Source organism: Myotis myotis, unplaced genomic scaffold (genome assembly GCF_014108235.1).
Source record: "Myotis myotis isolate mMyoMyo1 unplaced genomic scaffold, mMyoMyo1.p scaffold_m19_p_3, whole genome shotgun sequence".
Taxonomy (NCBI): Eukaryota; Metazoa; Chordata; class Mammalia; order Chiroptera; family Vespertilionidae; genus Myotis; species Myotis myotis.
Genome location: NW_023416335.1, coordinates 10,066,474 through 10,074,580, shown reverse-complemented (window position 1 = coordinate 10,074,580; position 8,107 = coordinate 10,066,474).

The window sequence follows — 8,107 nt, the reverse complement described above, 5'->3', positions numbered from 1 at the left end:
ACCCGCGTGGTGTGCTACAGGAAACGATTAGGGAATAAAATGAAAGATAATGACGTGTCGGAATTCGGGCCGCAGAGTTCACAAGCGCTGCGGGGATCCGGGTGGCGGGGTGGGAGGTTGGTCTTCCCGTGCGGGCGGGTCTCAGCGAGGCGTGCACAGCGCAGCCACTTGCCTCCGGGGTCCCCTGCCTGCTCCTGCCTCTCCCGCGGTTTATAACTCACCTCCCGCTCCGTCTCCCCGCTCCACTCCATCTTCGCGCCACCCCGTGACCTTCCTAAGGAAATAATAGCTGGTGATTACCCCCCACCTGCAAGGCAGCCTCTTGTTCCCCCAGGAGGGGAATCCTGGCATGTTGATGCCATTTCTCCCGCCGCTGTAGCTGTATAATGAAGTTCCATGTATGTGACCTGAGAAGGTGACTATACCGAGTGTGGCTGGTTCTCTGGAAAGTCTGCCGAGTGCTGGGGAAGATGAGATGCTACCGCTGTTGCAGCTGGACTGAACGGCGGGCAGGGCAGGTGGAAGCAAATGGGAGGAGGTGGCAGGACCCGCGGCTGTGCTCGGGTTGCTTGGACCCAGTTTTCCTTTGTAGCAGGAGAAGCTGGAAACCAGGGGCAAGGCCTCGTGGGCATCGGGTCTGCAGGAGGCGCCCGGCCGTGAGTCAGTCCGTACAGGCTCTGACCCTGTGTGCCCCCTGGTTACGCCCAAAGGAAAAGGAAGTTTCTGAAGCCTTTATGACAGGAGGTGGTTTTACCACTAGGAGCCAGGCACCCAGGAAGTTAGGCTGCTACCCTGGCAGAGACCGGGAGGAAGGGTGCTCGCTCCCTCGAGGATTATGTTTCAAAGGGATGATGGCTCCAGGGCCTTGAGGAAGACACCCCTGGGCTGTAAACTGGCCAGAGGCGTTAAAAAAGATTCACATCTCAACCGGGCAGGGAAGGGACTTACAGAACCTCCTTGTCTCAGGATGGGGTTGTGTCCTGATAAATACTTCCTAAGTTGAAAATATCCTGAGTCAACGGTTCTCAACCTGTGGGTCGCGACCCCTTTGGGGGTTCAACGACCCTTTCATAGGGGTCGCCTAAGACCAGTGGTCGGCTAACTCATTAGTCAACAAAGCCAAATATCAACAGTACAACGACTGACATTTCTTTTGAGAGCCAAATTTTTTAAACTTAAACTATATAGGTAGGTACATTGTTATTTACTTAATGAGGGTACTCCTAAACTGGCCTTTGCTAAAAACGTCCTCAATCTGAGGGGTCGACCTCATCGAATGTACCCCCACTTCTTCTAACGCCACTGCTTCAAAATAGACTCGCCCAGGCCAAAAACAGACTTCTGTGCATGGGCCACGAAGTTTCAATCGCACTGTACATGCGCACCCGCACGTGGTATTTTGTGGAAGAGCCACACTCAAGGGGCCAAAGAGCCGCATGTGGCTCACGAGCCACGGTTTGCCGACCACTGGCCTAAGACCATTGGAAAACACATATATAATTACATATTGTTTTTGTGATTAATCACTATGCTTTAATTATGTTCAATTGGTAACAATGAAAATACATCCTGCATATCAGATATTTACATGACGATTCATAACAGTAGCAACATTACAGCTATGAAGTAGCAACGAAAATAATTTTATGGTTGGGGGTCACCACAACATGAGGAACTGTATGAAAGGGTCGCGGCAGTAGGAAGGTTGAGAACCACTGTTCTAAGTAAAAGATACTCCTAAGGTTCAGGACATGATAGCTTAGCCACACCCATTTCTGCTGGATGCCTATTGCTTTTGCGTCATAAACGTTGACAAACCTTAAGTGGGATCATCCGAAGTCTAGGGCCATCTGTAAAAATTCTCTAAAGCACATATTCTAAGAGAAGGGAGGTGAGGCGTAGAGTCAGGATGTCTGTCTAAAGTTTGGCAAGCTGTCTAGGTTAAAGGTGGAGCTAAGGGAATTTCTGCTGGACCAGGGAAGAAAACCTTCCACCCTGGAGGAAGGAGGAGACTCCTAAGGAATGCGACTAGGAGAGGGCCCTGCTGTGTCTCTGGTAAGTACCCAGCCCTAGACACCTCCGGGGACTTCCTCAGATAGACAGAAAAGGATGGAGCCCTGGCCGGCGTGGCTCAGTGGTTAGCGTGTGCCTCGAGAACCGAAGGGTCTTGGGTTCGATTCCTGGTCAAGGGCACGTACCTGGGTTGCAGGTTCGATGCCCGGCTCTGGTTGGGGCACGTTCGGGAGGCAGCAAGCGATGTGTCTCTTTCATTGATGCCTCTTCCCTTCCTTTCCCTTCCTTCCCTCTCTTCCACTCTCTCTAAAAATCAATGGAGAAAATATCCGTGGGTGAGGATTAACAAACAAACAGACAAAAAAAGAAAAGAGGGACAAATAAAGGAAGGTCAGAGAATGTCCACCTTGGTGCTCTGCTTCTCAGCTGCATGGAGTGGCCCAGGAGAGACAGAGCAGTAAGGACAGAGAGAGGGGTCCGAGACATACATCTCTACTCTCAGCCTGTGCGTGCTGGGCGAGCCCGAGTTCCTTCAGGCCGTGGCTGCCAGGGGCTTACCGGCCAGGCCTGCAGAGGGACACAGAGTCTCAGAGCGCAGTGCCTTGTGATCACACGCGCCCAGGTCAAGTCAGGATTGCCACGTGTTGGCAAACATCTGCGCCGAGTGCCCCAAGACCAGCACGCAGTGGAGACGAGTGAGTCTGAGGCCGGTGCCACCCCTCCCCTTCGCCCAGATGCCTCTGCAGCTTGGGCAGCACAGAGGGTGGGCCCCGCGCAGCAAGCAGCCTTGAGACTGAACTTTGAATGGACTGAGTCCTCAGAGGAGTAATTGATGGGGAAAGAGCCCACTGCATTTCATGGGCAAGGGTAAGCATTTTTCCACACTCTACTGAGAGAGAGTGAAATGAGATCAGTTACAGAAATAAAATACCATTTTTTAAAACTTTGGCACATAGACGCAGTTTATGTGAACTTTCAGCATTTTTACATGTCACATAGGCACAGCGCCTTGTAAGCACTCCATAAATATTGCTATTTACTGTTTTATTTCTAGTTAGCTTCATTTATTCTTATTTGTAGTTCTCGTTAGCTTACATCTCAGCTTTCTGTGACAAGGGTTTGATAGTCACAGCTTAGGTAACGTACACCACTTTCACATTAGCCACCCATTTTCTCTTTCTGCTTTCTTCTCTGCATCTATCCACGTGCCTTTCTCCTATGGCAGTGATGGCGAACCTATGACACCCGTGTCAGGTGACACGCGAACTCATTTTTTTGGTTGATTTTTCTTTGTTAAATGACATTTAAGTATATAAAATAACTATCAAAAATATAAGTCTTTGTTTTACTATGGTTGCAAATATCAGAAAATTTCTATATGTGACACGGCACCAGAGTTAAGTTAGGGTTTTAAATGCTGACACGCCAAGCTCAAAAGGTTCGCCATCACTGTCCTGTGGGGTTAGGTTGCCTTCTCACCCCAGATAATCAAGGATTATCTCCCAACCTCAAGGTCCTTAATTTCATGTATGTGTAAAGTCCCTTTTGCCCTGTAAGGTAACAAATTCACAGGCGGTAGAGATGGAGACATCTTGGTGTGTGTGTGGGGGGGCAGGGGGTGGGGCGGGGGAAGGGCGCAGGGAGGGCCGGAAGGGGCATTATTCTGACCACCACAAAGGCAGGGCCTTGAACGTCCTCATTTTGTGCACTTGATCTCAGAACCTGGAACGCATTAGACTCTAAGTAAATGTTGAGTCAGTGAATAAATATTTCAATTTACAGATTGCTGCCACATTGCAACCCCCACTTCTGGGCGGAACGTCCCTGTAAGAATTAAATAGCCAGAACTAAAAATAAAATCCATACTTTCTCCAGTGGGATTTGGGTGGAACGGTATTTTAACGTGAGAGTGTACTCCGTCTATAGCCTTCATTGCAAATAACAGAAATAAATGACGGCCCACTTAAACAGTGTAAGAATTTAATGGGAAGATATTAAGTTGCTATCTCCTTTGCATTCAGATTGAACTTGGTTATGCTATTCCTTTCCCCTGAGCAGCCTGGAACCCCCTTTCTGTTTATTTCTGTTAGTAAAGATCTGATCCATCAAGCCTTTCTTAAATGCCACTTTCACGAAACATTTTCTGATCCCCAGTGAAATAGAATCTCTCCTGGGAGTTCCCCTAACAGTATGTTTCGACCTCACTTGTGATTTTACACCTCCTGTCTCACCGTTGCTTCCTTTACTAATGGGGTGCCGTAGTGGACAGCTTACCAAGCAGGCTTTTGGAATCCTGAGCTCAGTGCCAGGGAGGGCCCCACCTGCCTCAAAAGTGAAAGGGAGTGGGTGCTGCCTTTTCCAGCTTCCTGGCTGCTCTGTGCGGGCACAGACCTGGGCTCAACCACGCTCTGCTTCCTGGAATATTGAACCTGATGGGATGTTGCAAAGGAAGTGGGACGGTCAGAGATGATGCAAGTGCAGGCCTGTGGCAGCCAGCTGCATGGTGCCAAGTGTCAGATGCCAACATCCTGGAGGTGGCATCCTCAGCAGGTTGTTTCTGTGGGATGAACTTGGCTCTGCCCCCTCAGCTGGGTTCCTTCATGGGTGCCCAGGGCCTACCATGGTTCTCCAGCATCTTCAGTGATTTGGTGAACTATCCAGTCCTCCTTTTCCCTATAGACTGGATATTGTGCCCCCGCCCCACCCCCTAAATTGATATGTTGAAACCTAATCCCCAATGAGATGGTATTTGGAAGTAGGGTCTTTGGGAGGTGATTAGTGTCCTTAGTAAAGGGGCCCAAGAGAGCTACCCCACCCTTCCCGCCACGGGAAGACCCATTAAAATACCACTCCATCCAGGCACCCGCACTGGAGTCCATGTGACACCCCATCGGGGAAAAGCATGAATTTTATTTTTCATTCTGGCTCAGAATAACAGGGTCAACCATAGGGTTAATGGGCACTCTTCACAAAGGAGATGAGTAGCACACTTTCTGCGAAACCTATTCTTATAGGTGACATAAAACGCCTCCTGTGAAAACTCTTCCCAACCAATTGTCTCCATGAATTTGTTAAGTAACCCAGTGCATCATGTTAATTTACCTGGTATTTTATAGACGAGTTATGTACGTTCAGGGTACTTTTATCCCCCTTAAGATAACGTTTTTTGAAAACAAAAAAGTATCTCCAGACCTTTCTCTCCTAAATTGTGTTTTCATTGGCATCAAATCTATTTATGGAAGGCCTCTTTAATTTTAACACTAGGATTGTATCATCAAAGTAAAAGATTTATTCTTGGTCTTGTTTCTGGAATTATTGTAGGTTTGAAAATGGACTTATTTACCTCAAACCAATGGAGCACATTCCCAGGTAGCCTGCTCCCCTGTGAGGTCCCCAGGGGCAAGAGGTGATTCCTTTTTCACCTTTTCAGCAGAAAGAGAAAGGAAGTATATGGCTGAGCAGAGCTGAGCTGCTGGCTGCATTTCAGCCCCCACTTACCCCGGGGCCTATGCTTGCAGCTGGGGGTGGGCTCGCCTCATCCCCTGGCCTTGGGGACAGACCTTGGCTCCATCTAGGACAGACCTTGGCTCCATCTAGGACAGTGGTTCTCAACCTTCCTAATGCCGTGACAGTTCCTCATGTTGTGACCCAACCATAAAATTATTTTCGTTGCTACTTCATAACTGTAATTTTGCTACTGTTATGAACCGTAATGTAAATATCTGATATGCAGGATGTATTTTCATTGTTACAAATTGAACATAATTAAAGCATAGTGATTAATCACAAAAACAATATGTAATTATATATGTGTTTTCTGATGGTCTTAGGCAACCCCTGTGAAAGGGTCGTTCAACCCCCAAAGGGGTCGCAACCCACAGGTTGAGAACCGCTGATCTAGGAGCTCAGACAATGGCTAATACTGGAAGGAGGGGACAGTGGGTGGTGAGCAGCCAAAAAGTACAGAACAAGAAACCTGACTTGTCTAGCCTTTATCTCACGGATGCTTTACAGCCATTTTCAATAGGAATATTGAACGTTCAGGAGCGTTCAGAAGGCTCTAATGGGCACATCTTCAGGGTACCTTAGCTGGGACATTCTGCACTGGGTTCTTTATGAATTTACCACCAGCATACATATAGCACTGACTAATATACACAGAGGATATATCACACAGAGTCACAAGACAACAGGAATTGAGATACGTGATATTCTATCATCATTTTCTCACTTATCAGAGGCTCAAAGAATCCTGTTTTTTCTTTGCTCCAGTTGACATATTTCTAAGCAGAGACCAGCTGACTTGTGTCCTGAGAAAGAGAGCATTTCCAAAATGTGTGCTAGACGGAGGGAGGATGGGAAGTAGTTCCCAACAGGCCAATGACATTAAGGAAGCTCTTTGTGGAAGGTTTTCATGAGCAATGCCCACCATACTGAGAACTTCCCCATCTGTGGGAGTCTGGAGTCTGGAAATGCTTTCTGGGCTTTGCAACAAGGCTTTGTGAGGGGGGTGGGAGATGACTGATGAAGGAGCAGCTCTAGGAAATGAAGCGGTGGAAGCTACCGCAGAGAGAATGTGCCTTAGGCCATCAGGTCTCAAACATTTTGACTTCAGGACTCCTGTGTACTCTTAAACGTTACTGAGGCCCCCAAAGAGCTCTTGTTGACGTGGATGATATCTATTTATATTTACCATATTAAAAATGAAGGCTGAGCCCTGGCCGGTGTGGCTCAGTGGATAGGGCATCGGCCTGCGGACTGAAGGGTCCCAGGTTCGATTCTGGTCGAGGGCATGTACCTTGGTTGCGGGCACAGCCCCAGTAGGAGATGTGCAGGAGGCAGCTGATCGATGTTTCTCTCTCATCGATGTTTCTAACTCTCTATCCCTCTCCCTTCCTCTCTGTAAAAAAATCAATAAAATATATTAAAAAAATGAAGACTGAGAAATTAAAAATAGTATTAGAAAATAGACCTATTACAAGTTAACATGGACATTTTATTAAAATAACTAGAGGCCTGGTGCATGGACTCATGCACTGGTGGGGGGGCGTGGCCTGTGGGGATCAGCCCACTGTGGGAGCGCCATTCGTCCTGGTCAGCCGAGCGGGGCTCCCACTGTGGGAGCACACTGACCACCAGGGGGCAGCTCCTGCATTGAGCATCTGCCCCCTGGTGGTCAGTGTGTGTCACAGTGACTGGTTGACCAGTCGTTCTGGTCGTTCTGCTGGTTGGCTGCTGGGCTTTTATATATATAGATTATTTTCCAAAACCACAGTGAGAAGAGTGGCATGGTTTTACGTTTTTGCATATGTCTTTAATGGCTGGCTTCTCCGAGGAGAGCGTGGTTCCTCTGTTCGCCTCCACATTTACTTTCTTCTGCTCTCGCGGGCCAGGTAGCTTCTGGGGAGCCAGTGTGCACCCGTGAGGGATGGGAGTGGAAAAGGCAAACAACCCCCAAGTATTATTAGGAAAAGAACTTTAATTATGCAGATTCCCTGAACGGGACCCAGGCTTCTCTGGATCAGATGTGAAGGTGGAGGGGGCTAGAGGGTGTGTTCAGGTGAGAGGGCAGCGGGTGGGGGGTTTTTGTTGACGGGTGGGGGGTGGGGTTTAGGAGTGTTCTTGTGCTTTTGTTGCTGGAATTTACCCTGCAGGATGATATATCCGTATGTTAGGAATTGTGTGAATAGACATTAATGACACTGCCTCATTAAAGATTGGTTTTTGTCTGTATTTAAGGTTTGGTACATTCAAAGCCTTCTGTCTCTCCCTCCCCTCCCCCCCGCCCCGCCCCCAAATTTGGAATTCAGAAAAGAGTCCATGTAGCTATATTTAGATGTTGGGTCTCCCTGAATACATTTTTGGATCATTTTTTCATTTTGGGATCTTTAGTAATCTCTATAAACAAAGTTATGTTGTCACTTACATACAAATAGGATCCTACTTCTTTTGTAGACAGGGTTATTTTTAATACAACCTGATAACTACTTGAGCAAAAGGATCCAGTTTCTCTTCCTTATTTGTTCACAAGGTGGTGCTGTTTCCCTTCAAATAGTACATGACCTCCAACTCCAAGAGCACAAGGTCCTCTAAA